Source organism: Triturus cristatus, chromosome 6, assembly GCF_964204655.1.
Source record: "Triturus cristatus chromosome 6, aTriCri1.1, whole genome shotgun sequence".
Classification (NCBI taxonomy): domain Eukaryota; kingdom Metazoa; phylum Chordata; class Amphibia; order Caudata; family Salamandridae; genus Triturus; species Triturus cristatus.
In genome coordinates, this window is record NC_140589.1 from 242,176,854 (window position 1) to 242,193,743 (window position 16,890).

Sequence of the window (16,890 nt, forward strand, 5' to 3'; positions counted from 1 at the left end):
GTTTTTTGTGCAGAAATGCACAAAAAAGCGTTTTCGAGAAGGGTCTATGTTGCTCGCAAGATATTGTTTGCCAGATTGCAAAAGCTGCGTGTTCGGGATCGCGAACTGTACAAAAAGGCTTTCTCGCGTGCGCGAACACGCATATTGCGAGCGCAAAAATGACGAAAACTGTAAGTCCGCGTTGTCGCGCTGTGCAGAGTTACCGAAAGTTCGCGAGCTGAATCCCTTGCCTTACATGCAGGCCAAAATAGCCCAATTTGTTTAGCACACACCCAAAAAATGCTATTGCACCCCAAACACACCTTTTGCAATAAAATCCAAAGCCATCCATGGAGTAAAGGAAAATCACCAGACAACACCAACTGTACATTTAAATCACGCACCACAGGTTGGAGGCTGACTACCTCTGGGCCTAGTGGAAGACTACTAGGCCACAAGCTTGGAACCGGATGGCAAAAGCAAGCACACTGCTTGGATGGCTTCACAAAATGGCCACCACACACCCACAACAACCACAAGAAATGGGAGACAGTCAATGGACGCCTATGGCAAAGGCACAATGCATGCCTTCCTAAAATGGCCGCCACACACATGCCCAGCCCACCCACCACAATAACACACAAAAAGTGATTGCAAAGGACAGGAAGAGGAAGCTGTAGTGTCTGCGGAACTTAATCCCTCTCATAAAAATGTTTTCCAGACAAATAACAGCTTCTCCCTGCTCCAAACCTACAGCTCAATGACAGCCTGAGGAGTTTTTTGTGCAGAAATGCACAAAAAAGCGTTTTCGAGAAGGGTCTATGTTGCTCGCGAGATATTGTTTGCCAGATTGCAAAAGCTGCGTGTTCGGGATCGCGAACTGTACAAAAAGGCTTTCTCGCGTGCGCGAACACGCATATTGCGAGCGCAAAAATGACGAAAACTGTAAGTCCGCGTTGTCGCGCTGTGCAGAGTTACCGAAAGTTCGCGAGCTGAATCCCTTGCCTTACATGCAGGCCAAAATAGCCCAATTTGTTTAGCACACACCCAAAAAATGCTATTGCACCCCAAACACACCTTTTGCAATAAAATCCAAAGCCATCCATGGAGTAAAGGAAAATCACCAGACAACACCAACTGTACATTTAAATCACGCACCACAGGTTGGAGGCTGACTACCTCTGGGCCTAGTGGAAGACTACTAGGCCACAAGCTTGGAACCGGATGGCAAAAGCAAGCACACTGCTTGGATGGCTTCACAAAATGGCCGCCACACACCCACAACAACCACAAGAAATGGGAGACAGTCAATGGACGCCTATGGCAAAGGCACAATGCATGCCTTCCTAAAATGGCCGCCACACACATGCCCAGCCCACCCACCACAATAACAACACACAAAAAGTGATTGCAAAGGACAGGAAGAGGAAGCTGTAGTGTCTGCGGAACTTAATCCCTCTTATAAAAATGTTTTCCAGACAAATAACAGCTTCTCCCTGCTCCAAACCTACAGCTCAATGACAGCCTGAGGAGTTTTTTGTGCAGAAATGCACAAAAAAGCGTTTTCGAGAAGGGTCTATGTTGCTCGCGAGATATTGTTTGCCAGATTGCAAAAGCTGCGTGTTCGGGATCGCGAACTGTACAAAAAGGCTTTCTCGCGTGCGCGAACACGCATATTGCGAGCGCAAAAATGACGAAAACTGTAAGTCCGCGTTGTCGCGCTGTGCAGAGTTACCGAAAGTTCGCGAGCTGAATCCCTTGCCTTACATGCAGGCCAAAATAGCCCAATTTGTTTAGCACACACCCAAAAAATGCTATTGCACCCCAAACACACCTTTTGCAATAAAATCCAAAGCCATCCATGGAGTAAAGGAAAATCACCAGACAACACCAACTGTACATTTAAATCACGCACCACAGGTTGGAGGCTGACTACCTCTGGGCCTAGTGGAAGACTACTAGGCCACAAGCACACATATCCAACAAAGGTAAATCCCACACACACACCAACAGTGAAATACACCACAGCCACGTTTAGCATTTCAATCCTATGCCATCCATGCCCTACATGATGTAGAAATTCTACAGACACCACAAAACATGGACCCATGGGTACCCTACTGGCTGAAATTGCAGAGAAAAACAACTAGGCCCCTATTGAAAGTAGTACAGGCCACCCACCACAACAATAATTTTTAAAAACAATAAAAATCCCAGAAAAATGTAGGTACAAACAAGCCCCAATGAAACAAACACACCAATTCTCCAACTTACTTGTAGTAAATTAAATCTCAAATCAAAAATTCCTCAAGTAAATCCAAAAAAATGGTATGATGCAGCAGACAGACACAAAAAGTGATCCTTCCAGCTCCAAATCCAAATGAAAGTGAACAACACATGCACAAAGCACGTGGGAGGAGCCTGCTGGACAGGAACAGGAAGTTGTAGACTCAGGGGCACTTCCTTTCTCTTGAAAAAAAAGTGTTAAAAAAATTAAAGGACTCTTTCTTACACAAAAGACTACAGCAAGATCACAATCTGAGGAGTTTTCTGAGCAAAATGATCATTTTAGAGAAGGTTTTATGAAGCTCGCGAGATATTCTTTGCCAGATTGCAGTTTTTCCATGTTCGGGATCGCGATCTTACCAAAACAGCCGCCGGAAGTCAGCTCGCGCGCACCAATGACGTGTTCGGGGTCGCACACTCTCGCGGGCTTGGGCAGCCATAGTACAAATCTCGTGGCGCTCGCAAATGTAAATGTAAATGTAAATGTAGTTGAGCTTATATAGCGCACAGCTACCCGCAGTGGGTTTCCCGGCGCTTGCTTAGGGAACCCGTCCTGGTATTCCCCTGTGAGATAGCAGGGTATCCACAAGGTGAAAGTCAGGCATCCCGCCGCGAGGGGCCGTTGTGGAGATTAAGCAAGCTATTGCCCAGAGTCGCAGAGTGTGAACCCATGAGTCGAGGAGGCACCAGGGCGAGAATTATCGAGTCTGTGGAATTTTTAGCCCAAGACCTGCCGAGGCGGGGAATTGAACCCTGGTCCAGGACCGATCTCAGCTTCCGGGTCTGCCGCCTCTAACCCCTGAGCCACACTTCTCCACAGACAGAAAAGCAAGTTGGCGATCGCAGAATCAAGGTAAGACGTTACCGCGCGCGCGAGAATGAATATTGAGCGCGCGAGGAAGCAAATTTACTACGCTACGCGCTAGATTGCGTAGCAATCTGCAACTTCGCGCTCTACGCGAAGCGTGAAGTTACCTAAACTTCGCAAGCTCCGCGAACGGAGCGTAGTTCAACGCCCAGGCTTAGTTAGTTTATCAGACAGGTAGGCCTAGCAGCATTGATAAACAAATGTAAGGGTTTTTCACAACCAAGACATGTAAAAGGTATAAGTACATGTCCAACTTTTTAAAATATACTTCACCCTGCCCAATGGGCTGTGTAGGGCATAGTCTACGGGTGATTATTGTATTAAAAAGGAAGGTTTTGGCCTGGCAAATGGTTTATTTTCCCAGGTCGAAATGGCAGTTTAAAACTGAATACACAGGCAGCAATGGCACTGCACCGGTACTGAAAGTACCTAATTACAGTCAGCGTTTTATTATACAGAGGATTGCCTCAGACAAAGGAATTGGAGCAGTTTTGGCCAGTTGGATGACAAAGGTAGAGAGTGTCCGGTAGTCTTTATTAGTATAAGATTACTACCTAGAGAGCACAACTGGGCCGCTATTGAAAAGGAGTGCTTTGCCGGGGGGCGGAGCTTGCCGCGCAGTGAAATGGCCGCGTTCTAGGCGAGCTACTTGCTGAGGCCCGGGCCAATCCTTCCATAATCCTGTACATCAAAACCTAATTGCTTTTAATTAGGTGTGCCTGGACGCCGCGAGTAGCCTGGTGCCTTCCGGAGTCAGAAACCAGCTATTTTGAACACCCCGGCTGGTAAAAACGCGAATCCTGATCTCAGGGCCTCGTCGGGCGAAACCGAAACCAAGGTGGCGGCCTGGAGTAGCGAGAGGAGCGGGGACGTAGAGCTCGCACAGTGGCCTTGTTTGTGAGGTTGATCTGGCGGTGCACACAGCGCATACCTTCGGACGGCAGCCGAGGCGGATGGGAGGTGAGCCCAGTGAAGGGGGAGTGATAGAATCCGCAATCGCACGTCCCTACTACGCAGAAAGCTGTTACCCGCCTGTACATAGCAGCGGTTGAGAAACGCGACCGCCAACACCTGCGGGCATCTGAGAGTGCGAGCCGGCGGGGGAACTGCACTACATAGACCCACTTTGAGAGGGGCAACAGCGCAAAGCACTGAGAAGCTGAGATAACCCAGGCAGGAACGGGAGGTGAGTGCTACACCCTGGGGGAGACTGCGCTCACAGACAAGATCACCGGGCTCCCCAAATTTAAGCCTCACAAGCTACGTGACTGTGGGATCTGAGTGTGGAAGTGCCACCTGCCTGAACAGGATCGAGTTATCAGGCCTCACAAACAAGAGGTTGTCTCTGGGGCTAAATTGGGATCAGCACATTGAAGACCATCACTGCCATTAATCAATACCCCTGAGGGGTGTCTATCAAATACATTCAACCGAGGGGCTTGGGGCCTGGTGCCCGAACAGCATACAGAACTGAGCGCACCACGGGGGGGTACATCATATCCCAAATCTGGTATCAAGACGCACGTGGTTGGGAGTTAGGCTTTTCAAGCCACTATGCACAGCATTGACAGGCGCGGAATTACATTTGATCGCCTGGGCGCTCTAGATCGGCCAAGCCTTTGGATGAAAGCTGTAATAGCAGAGGTTGGTGGGAAAGGCGTGCCAGACTGACCTACCTGCTGGCTAGTTGCAAGTGCAGAGGTCCCACAAGACGGATATCACTGCCTGCTGAATATCGACGTGACCTGAGCTACTGCTACAATGCCACCCCTACCCCGCAAAACAGGCAAGAACAGTCACAGTACCACCATTTTGGCGCCGGCGGTAATCCCCACCCCTGACATCTCACATCCACAAGAACGCGGGCATAGGGCCAGGCAAGCAGCCGGGAATATGGTCAAGACGGACAGGACCCAACCTAAGCTAACATTCGAACATACCAAAAAACAAATGGATCTGGGGAGGGAAGAACCGTCGCATCAACAGGAGGAAGCGGGGGCCTCTAGTGGAGTAACAAATGTCGAAGTGCAAGCCATGTTCACTACTATACAGGCTGCTCTTACCGATATAGATGAGAAAATTGATGCTCTCACGTACCATGTCGACAGGATGTCTAAGCGCCTGGACAAGCACACGGAACGTCTAGACATGGCCGAGCGACGAATATCGGACACCGAAGGTGCTCAGGTACAGATGGATGCGAAACAGACAAGGCTGGACAAACAATTGGCAACTATCTCGGCAAAGTCAGAAGATTTGGAAGCGAGGTCCCGAAGAAATAACATTCGCCTGATGGGCATAGCAGAGACAACAAACACAGGCCCAATGGCGAGATATGTGGAGCAATTGCTAATTGCAATGCTGGGTCGGGACACATTCTCTGAGATATTAATCGTTGAGCGTGCGCACAGATCCCTAGTGCCAAAACCACCGTCCGGCTCATCACCAAGGCTGATCATAGCGCGAATTCTGAACTATAGAGACCGAGATGCAGCGCTCCGGAAGGCGAGAGAGTTGGGGAAACTGACACATGAGGGCATGGATATTTCAATTTATCCCAATTTTACGGTATCAGTATAGGACGCCAGAAAGAAGTTCGGCCAGGCAAAACAAAAACTGAGAGACCTGAATATTCCATATGCAACGCTATATCCAGCAAGGCATACGGTCACGGATGACGGGAAGGTGAAAATCTACAACGAACCAAAAGAAGTGCTCAAATTTATACAATAGAGAGAACATCCAAAACCGAGACATAGATCCCCGCGGGGGGACCAGGAAGACCAGCATACCACATCGGATGTCGAATGACGAGTCATAGCAGGGATTAGAGAGCACCACTGAACGCGTGACCAATCCGAAATGGCCTAGGAGACAAGGCATGGTTGCATAATGAATACAGCCGCCAGAAGCAGATGAACATATTATAGCCAGGTCATTGGTGGACTACGAGACATTAGCCATGACCAGTGGAATAGCTGCAGACAACTCTGGTAGCCCGATGGAATGCAAAGTTAACAAGGGGTAGCTAGACGAAGCTCAGATGGCCCAGTGATCAACACAGATAAGTCGAACATTTCCACACTTTGAATCACTTTGCATAATGAAGTATTGCGTACTGTGCTTGACTATGTTTGAAATATGCACAACCTTGGATACGTTGCAGACTTATTGCGGACTTGCCAAATGCACCTGTATTAACACGACATGTTATGTTTAGTTTTGATGTATATGTTTTTGCAGGGCGTTCGCCCATGTGGGAGTTCCCACAGGAAACGGGCTGGCAGCTCTTGACCTCAAGTGTACACCACACTAGCTCATTGTAAGGGTTTTCTTCTTTTCTTGTTGGTTTTTTCATGATTAATCGAGTTGGGATTGTCTCCGCCTCGGGGGCTAGGGCGGAGTGGGTGGGGGTGGTGGGGATAGTAAAAAAGGTCTGGTCGACAGAAAAAAGCTATTAATGCAACTGCCACTTCACATATACACCATGCGAGGAACACGACAATACCAGGTTGTGCCACATGTAAATGGCTGACACCAGAACGAACACTAGAACACTGACGTTATTGACATGGAATGTTCGCAGATTTCAAAATCCACAAAAAATACGTAAAGTACTTGCATATTTTGATAGACACGGTATTTATGTGGCGTGTATACAAGAAACACACCTAATCTCTGCTACAGAAACATGAGTGGGCACCAGATGGGCCTCCTACCGCATAGCGTCATCATACTCCACGTAGGCCAGAGGGGTTATACTACTGGTAAGATGGAATATCCCATTTCAACTGCTCCATGCATTGGGGGATGATCAAGGCCGCTATGTTATGGTGCAAGGTAATTTTGGAGGCTCTGTGTTAACTATAGTCACATCATATGGCCCAAATACTGATGATCCTGGTTTTTATGCGGAAATATGGGCCAAACTGAGGGAATTCCCAAGTGCTCCAATAATATGGGGTGGAGACTTTAACACTTGTCTGGATCCGGCACTAGATAGGTCCACGGGTAAGGAGCGGTATGGCAGACGGGCAGCTAAAGCCCTTAAAGATGGTATGCCAACATGGGGAATGACCGGAATATGGAGGATGAGGCATGAGGGCTGGAGGGAAGGGACATGCACATCTATGACACATAACACATGGTCCAGGATAGACTACTGGCTGCTTAAGGCGGAGGTATGCACATGGACGCGGACGGTCAAACATCTACCCAAGACACTGTCATATCATTCCCCGGTTAGCCTCACGTTGGACATCCCCACTCACATACCCAGGCATTTCTCGTGGAGACAGCAGGGTAGCGCCTTGTTAGACCAAGTATTCAATAGTGAGCTTCAACGAGCAATCGCAGACTACTTTGAATTGAATACAGGATCTGTAGCAAGTGCAGGGACATTATGGGAAGCATTCAAGGTAACAGTATGGGGACACTGTATAAAAAAACATGCTGGATACTGAAGGATATCCAACTGCAACTGACTAAAATAGAAAGGGACATCACTACACTTGAGACTGAACATACACGGACACAAAATCCAACTATACTGGTGAGAATAAGGGAAAAGATGGACGATTACCAGAAATACGCTGCAGATGAGGTAAAATACAAATCAAAATGGTACACAGCATGAAACTACGGGGAGGGTGGTAAGCCGGGACGCGCCCTGTCGAGTAAGATCAAACCCTCATACACGACTTCATACATAATGCAGATAAGGGATGAAGCGGATCAAATGCTATATGACACTAAGTCCATATCTAACTGTTTCCAGAAATATTACACACAGCTTTATGATAAACAAACTATCACCACGGCAGAAGACATAAACTTCTACCTCCAAGACGTAGCCTTAGCATGGCTATCAGATAATCACCGTAAATTTTTAAGTCACCACATTACCAAGGACGAACTAACGGACGCAATAAACTCCCTACCAAACAACAAGGCTCCTGGGTTGGACGGACTACCCGGAGAGTTCTACAAAACATGTAAGGTTCTGTTGATACCTCATTTAGCCGAAATGTATGAGGAAGCATATGAAGAGGATAAGCTTCCTGCCTCACTGAGAGAAGCTCTCCCAGTGACGCTCCCTAAACCAGATGTGATTCATACCGCCCCCTGTCATTGATAAACATAGACACAAAGATTCTGGCGAAAGCCATTGCCACTAGGAAACAGCTACTGCAGGAGAAGCTGGTATTCCCTGATCAGGCAGGCTTTGTTCCCACCAGATCAACTACAGAAAGCAGACGCACCATTTTTGCTCTATACCACCATCTGGGTCCAGAATTGGCAGCGGCCTTGCTAGATGCTGCGAAAGCTTGCGATTCAGTGGAGTGGCCGTTCATGTTTGTAGTGCTGCGTAGAGTGGGGTTTCCGGAAAGTTTTTTTAAATGGATTGAGGTTTTATACCATGCCCCAACAGCTAGAATTAGGCTGAATGAACAAATATCTGACCCTATAGAGGTGAAAAGGGGGACGAGACAGGGCTGCCCGCTGTCACCGATTCTATTCACTTTGATTCTGGAGCACCTTGCCAGTAGGATTCGGCAATGTCATCGGGAGGCCGCTTTGCAGTTTAGCCTACGACCCCTCAGCATATCATTATATGCTGACGACATGGTACTATTTACACGACACCCTAATATACATTTAAACAATCTAATTAGAGAGTATATCCGTTTTGAACGGTATGCAGGGTTACGAATTAACTGGGACAAATCGGTGGTTATACCACTAACACCAGCAACGACCCAACCAGTTTTGGATTACCCATTGAAATGGCAAACAGACTCAGTGAAATATCTGGGGATATGGATTCATAGGGACCCTGACCGTGTCATAAGGGAAAACTATGGTAGGGCAATGATCAAACTGGATGAACAAATAGCCAGATGGATACAGTTGCCTCTATCACTAGCAGATAGGATTGCACTGCAGAAGATGATCGTATTGCCCAGGTTTTTATACCTATTCATTAACATCCCAATCTGGCTGACACAGGCCTTCTTTGTAAAGCTGCGGTCAGCAATGCAGAAGCTGACGTGGACGGGTAAACAAGCTAGGGTCAGCTGGACTATACTGACAAAGCCATACCATACGGGTGGGTTTGGGGCACCAGACCTGCAGCTGTATTTCTACTGCACACAAGCACAACCCGCCCACTACTGGACCAAACAGCATGGATACATCGCACATGTGGCAGTGGAGACAGACAGTATACAACCCACTCCATTGATGACTTTCATATCAGACCCGAGGCCTTACGCACATAGGGACACGATCCAGTCTGTGCACTGCACCTCGAATGCATGGCACGCACTGGCACATAGGGTGAATAAGCTGCCGGTCTATGAACTGGCGCTCCCAATTGCCAACCACCCGAAATTATCAGTAACACAAGAGAAGAAAATGTTGCTACTGCTAGAAGAAATGAAAATCTGCACTATGAAGGATGTTTTCCCTAACGGTAGATTTATACAAAGAAATGACCCGTCACTAAGCACACACAACACACCAATGAAGCAGCAGCTAAAGAGCTATATAATACCTACCCGGAAGAGCCACCAACGCTAAAGGAATTACAGGCCCTACTTGTAGCACCAACTCGGCAGAAGTTAGTCACTCGCCTATACAATACGTCACAATCAGAACAAAGCAAGGCGAACACTAGATCTCTAGCTAAATGGGAAACGCTGTTAAAAGACAAGATAGAGAAGCGGGACTGGGAATATAGCTGCACACAATTACAATTATTGACATCAAACTGTAATCTACAGATAATACACTTTAAATGTCTTCATTAATTTTATTACACACCGACCCAGCTCCACAGATATGGCCTAAGACCACATGACAGATGCCAAAGGTGTAACGCCATGAATGCTGACTTTCTACACTTGGCGTGGGCATGCTCCTAAATACACGATTACTGGCAGGAAATTGTGGGGGCGATAACCGCAATGCTAGCTGAGCAAGTGCCGAACACGCCACTTTTATGTTTAGTGGGGATATCTAAATTGACACCGATGAGAGTTCCTAGCGGTAGCGCTACTACTAGCAAAACGACGGGTAGCCATTAGATGGGGCAGTAAACGACCGCCTAGATTCAAGGACTGGCTTACAGACATGTCATATTGCAGAGAAACCATGGAGACGTATGCGGAGGAACTACCACTCTCGTCGAGACCCCGAGATTTCTGGGAACTGCCGAAACAATACTTTTTGACAATACAGGAGAATAATTAATAAATGTAAATTGGCGGCAATGTACAAACATAAGAGATGCTCTGTTATAACCTTTACTCCTTTCTGCCATTCAAGAGTAGATGTTAGGTTTTATGTTTAAATTCCATGTGTAAAATAATGTAATTTTTATTGACAAACGATGTGATGTAGACTTAAGATGTCAGGTGTATTATTGCCGCACTACGCGAAGATGAGGAATCTGTTGTCGGCCTAGATTGCATGACCTGAATGTGTATCATCGCTGTACATTGAAAGTTTACATTTGTCCTGATGTATACCTCGTAACAAACGGCAGCATGGTATGTATAACCTGTACTGTTGATCAGACGAAATAAACAACATTTATTTAAAAAAAAGAAAAAAAGAAAAGGAGTGCTTTACCATATTGTGGATCTTGCTTAAGTTCCGCTCATATTTTTGGCACTTTATATCTTGGCGGACCTGCCATCCATCCTCTGTAACAGAGATTTAATTTTGCCCCACCAGCCTTGCAGAATATATCTTGTCTGATTTATTCATAGAGCAGTGAAACCGCTGTCTGTCGTGTAGGAGGAAGATCCATTCTCCAAGCAGTACTTCCACACATGTGGTAATTAATCCTTTACTGTCGTATACCACTTAGTCAGCATTGGTGTGGCTGGATTACACCCGCCAAATGTATATATGACCATCAGTGTAGTGGGCTTGCACGGTTGTAGCATCAGTGAAAATACGCTATAGAGATAAGTAAACTATACCATCAGCATTGATCAGAAGCATCCAGCTGCAGATAGTTGATTTGGGGACAGACCATTAGATTCACATTTAGCTATATATTTTAGTCTTTCCCTTGATATCTATTATTTTCTTCCCTTTTTTAAACTACCATATTATTGCTTCTTTTCAACCATTGCCTGAAGAAGAAACCCCAGATTTACAGGCACAGAGTTGTCAGCAGTCATGATGGATGAAGTCATTAGGGTAAAGCCCCACTTCTTTCAGTCACTTGTCCATTTTACAGCCATTACTCAGAAAAGGCAAATGTGGGACAGAAGTGAATCAAGTGTTAATGCTGTGTCTAACACCAGACGGTCACGGGAAGAAATTAGGAAGCGCCAAAATGATCGGTGGGGAAGGGTCAGATCTCTGGCCTCGAAAGTCCACCTAGCAGCCCAGTAGATTGGTTGTGGTTCTCCCAGGCCTATGCACCTCTTGCCCTGGGAGTAAAAGCTATATGGGATCCTGCACAGTGAAAGCTTTCCAGTAATCCCAGGTGGAGTGGAGACAGGTAAGTAAAAGCACACTACAGTAACTCATTTTAAGTTGTAAATGCTCCTGAATTCAATGTCAATTGTGTCTTGTAACTTGAAAGTCCTGAATTAAACAAAGCAAATATTCAAAATCTCATAGATATGCTAATGTCAGCACACTGTGAGGGCCACTCTTATTTAATAAACGGTTCAAGGCCAGTCCAAACTCTAGCGGCAACAAAAATAAGCAAAGCCGCTAAGCGGTGTGTGCAATGCATAATTTTGGTAGAAACTTGCCCATCAGGAAGGTTTTGGCTTCCTTTTTAAATATTGACAGAGAGGAAATTCTTCTGATGATAGATAGTAGCGAGTTCCAGATTCTTGGTGCGGCCCCAGAGAACGCACAATTGTAAGTGTTTTCCTTTCAGAAGTGGGGTGGCTGGAGCACAAAGACTCTGGTGGACCGGGAGCTTCTGGCTCCTCCAGAAACCATGGTTTTCTGGGCAAGATATACAGGGGATTTCGTGTTTAACGCTTTGTGGGTGATACATGCCAGTTTGAGTTGGATTCTGGCTTCAAGAGGAAGCCAGTTCAGCACCTTCAGATGCGGTGAGATGTGGTCGAATTGTTTTGAGCCTGTTAAGAATCTGGTGGTGCCATTGAGGCAAGCTTTTAGGGGGACCATGGAGATCTTGGGCAGGGCAGAAAGGGTTGAGCATCCATATTCGATTCTGGAGATAACTAACACCTGGGATGACAGATACTTGTTTTTTGTCAGTGAAGAAACTTATCACTACTTCATACCTATTAATTTGTGAATCTGTGTAAGAATTTAGAAGCATACAGTGATTTTTTAAACAGACGCGGAGGGAAATCACATTACCATAAATATTGAACAAGTCAACATGTAAATGAAAAGTCTTGGTCAAAATAGGAGTTTGTATGTAAGCTTAATGATTTTGCAAACTCTGATATTTAGCATTAGTATCATAACCCTACACACAGATATACTAACAATGATCATGTGCTTTCCTGTTGTAGGACCAGTTCCAACATCAGAAGGTACTGAAGCCACTCTATCAAATACTTCTACAGTAACAGCTCCTGCACAAGCCTTCAGTGAGGATGTAACTCCTGCTGCCCCTGATCGGGATGAGGAGCAGCTTTGTCCACCAGGTGTATCGGGGGGGGGCAGCTATGGTGAGTCTCACTGTGCCCACCACACCATCTACAACCATTGTTGTATCTCCCCCCAGCAACATTCATTATTAGTCACTGCTGCCTGTAGCTCATCTGTAACCTCAACATTGTCAGTGTGCACCCTAGTCCTGGCTCCTGTTTTGCCATTGATCGCTGGTACAACTGCATCTGCAGGTGAAGCCAAAATCCAGTGGAATGTTGCCATATCACTAAAGGCCACAGGGCAGTGTGGGTAGTGGCAAAAAAATATCAACTCAACTGAGAGAGCCCACTACCGCCCATAATTTAAGGGGAACTATGGGCCAGAATATCATTGGACCTGCCCCTCGGCTAGAAGAGCATATTGGCCAGGTTATAGAGCTCCTCAAAAATACCAAGCTGTACTGTTTTCTTTGTCCGGTTGCCAATAGTTATTTATTTCTTTGCCTATCTCATGAGTAAATAGTTCAGCCGTGTGTGGACTCCTTGTGGTCCAACAAATATATTGGGTTTCTATGTTTTTACAGTTTCACTTTCTCAGTCATGTGAACAGTTGGTGTAGCAGCAATAGGATAAGTAATTGTTGTAGCAGTAATGATGATAGTAATACAAGCAGGATTGTTATATTAGTAACGGTAATCATGTTAGTAGTAAGGGTAAGCAGGCCATCTGGAACCTAGCCAGGAACAAAACCCCGGGTCGCGACACCTTTCCAGTCAAGTATTATGCTGCATTTGTTTCGAGCCTTGCGCCCCGCTTAACGGAAATGTAGAATGAGGCCCTAGAGGCGGGGTAACTGCCACCATCTATATGAGAATCTCTTCTGGTCTCCCTCCTTAAGACGGACAAAGACCCCACCACACTCTCCTCCTAACAACCGATTACCATACCAGGAACAGACTGCAAGATATTGGGTGAAATCATTGCCAGCAGATATGCGCAGGTTGTCCCAAAACTCATCCATCCCAACCAGAAAGGCTTTGTACCCAGGCATATCAGATGATTCTTTTTTGTTCAAGATCAGGCCCTGTGCCACTTTCCCCACTCAGCCTGCTTAATTTTAGACCTCTAAAAGTCATTTGACACGCTTGTGTGGGATTTTCTCTTTCAGGCACTGGTTGGCTGAAGGGATGCCCCCAGCCTGGAACGACCTACCTCTCCCGTCAAGAGTGGGTGGCTTGCTGTATAACCTATGCTCACCCTTGGGTAGGCTGGCACTGAGCAGTCAAGCTTTCCTCAGAAGCAATGTGTAAAGCAAAGAACAGCAGTCACTCGTGAAAAATACTCTGAGCTTCACAAGAGACTTAACACAGGATGTATGTAAATAGCATTTATATTCAACACACATATTCCATCATTATAACATGAACATCATATAGTTTCAGGCATAAAACATATTTGGAAATATTACCAGCAGTACTAGGTCCACTGGTATTGTTAAGTTATCAATCGTATGTGCGCTGTGGACAATTCCTAATTCAACCTCCCTGCCCCCAAAGAGAGAGAGCATTCTTATGCGGTGCTACGCACTGTCAACCAGAGGCCCTCCCTAGCAATCCTGATAATACAGTCCCCCACAATTATAGGGCCCGCCCTGGGTAACAACAACATCAATGATATGTACATACTTAAAATGAGAACATTTTAAGTAGCCCCGTGGGCAAGAGCCACAGGGGTAAACCCAATGTCAAATGTATTGTGTTTTTGTATGAAATTAATGTTTAGAGTGGCATCGTCGGCCATTGTCATGAATCACAGGTGGTTCGCCGACTAACACTCCCACTCACTCACTCTGCACCTCTACACTTGCCACAGGTATCCACTCAGTCCATAGGGAACGCTCTTATACACATACGCATTCAGGCCCCTAATGTGGTGTTACTGGTACCCAGCTGGTCAATAGATAACAACTTGCAGACCCTGTGTCCTCATCCTTAGCAGCCATGTGGGAAGTTCACCCACAGGTCTCTAAACACAATGGAGTCACACAGTCTCTTGACCAGCTTCTGAAATGTCTCAGAAGGGTAAACATTTTTTACCCCAAATCATTTACACCGCATGAAATTACAACACAGTTGTTACAACGAGCGCGTTGTAACAATGCATGCCATTACTCCGCAAGTTGGAACAATGACTTGCGGAGAGGTCAGAAGGTGTTTGATTTAAAATCCAACTCTTTCCCTACTGTTTCACAGACTGGAGTTGGAATAGTAAATTATACTATTCCAACATCCAACGCCCCCACCCCCCCCCAGAGCAAGTCGTTGTTCCGACTTTAGGAGTAATGGCATGCATTGTTATAATGCATTCGTTGTAACATCCACTTTGTAATTGCATGCATTGTAATTGCATGCGTGGTACGGTGGCATATTCCTCAGAAGTGTTCCTTCAACCCAGTCAATCCCTTTCTCTACTACCTGGTGCCAGGATGTCTTTGGGAGGGGCCAGGTGTGGAGAGGGCAGTTGGTTCAGCAGAGCCACATGAGGTAGAATGAGGCACAACTACGGATATACCCCCACCTCTGATGGTTGCACCCTGTGAATCACACACCGCCCACAATGAGCATGAAGTTGGTGTGTTGCACAAGAGAGATGCTGCACAATTGACAAAATGGGTCATGCAAGGTCCCGCAATCAGATAATGCCCTCGTCACCCACTAGATGCTTGTGAGTCTCAGGGTCCCTGCAGGCCAGGCACCACATGTCTGAGATGTGGACTAAATTTTAGGGGGCTCCACACTAGACAATCCAGTCTCCAGACACAAATCTTAATTTCTCGCTCAAACCACGCTTGCTAATGGGATTCCACACCCGATGTGGGCACTTGAAAGGGCACCGCTCTCCAGATGTCACAAGTAGATGGTGTAGGTGCTTTGCGGGAGATCTTTGATGTCCCAAAGAGCTCCAGGAAAATAGGAGGCCCACTGACTGGCCCTTGGAGAGCATACTTCAGGGCGTCACACTTTAGCAGATCTTCGGCCCAAGCCAGCCACTATTCAGAAGGGGCACACGATCTCCTTCATGGACAGCAATCCTCTATGTGCACAACAGAGTCCTCCGGCAGTGTGCACTATGCAGTCCGGGTTTGCTGGTCACATGCTCACCTTTTGCTGAAGGACGGGACCAGTAGTTATACTGTCGTGTGTCATTGTAGTTAGGGGTGGTTTAAGGAGTTTCCATTTTAACCACAAATGTCTCCCATAAATTGTAGGTCTGTCTGCTTTGGGGCCATGGAATGCAGGTTTAAATCTTTAGTGGAGCCATGATCTGGCCCGAGAGGCTAAGTGTCAAAACCTCTCTCTCCAATCCACCCCATCCGGCCCCCAAATGGCAGAGATCTTGTCTTTCTAGTTGTATGCCCATGGTTAATAACGGTCGGTGCTAAATGCACAGATATGCTCCTCCGACTTCTGGTGTCCACCGGAGCCAGGAACCATGGCACAAAAGACTCTTAGAGCATATAAATGTCCATATTCTATAAGTGGCATTTCTTGGCAACCTATTTTATGCCAAAACTCCTTTTATCCTTGTAAAGGGTATGACATGGCAGATCCGTTGATAGAAAACATCATGAGGCTGCTCCACTGCAATTCACTATTGCAGCCTGAAGTAATGTCAACTACTTCCCCATGTTAACCTGTGGAAGAGCAAGCCTCCTAGGTAGTGGAAACACACATAATCCTCACACCGCACACTTTGAATGTATTCACCCTGAGGTTTCCATATGAGTAACAAACTCCTTTAGTTGGGATTGGTCTTTTCAGGGTGAAAATGCCTTTGAAACTTGTGAACTCCTGGTAGTGGGTGTTTACAAAGCATTTTCAAGGCCTTGCTCACTTTGGAAATGTTTGAAAATGTATTCCCGTCAAGTGTAATGATAAATATTTTCATGGAGGCGGCAACACCCCTCAAAATGGTGTCTGGGGAGATGGGGGAAGGGATTTGTCCTCTGGCAAAAACATTTCAGCTGTAGAAGAAAAAAGAAACAAAAAGGTTATGAAGAGCATTTGCACTTGCCCATTTTTTTCATGTAAAATAGGACAGGCCTGTAGAGAGCCACCCGGCCTCAATGGGACAATGTAGCAGCACATCATC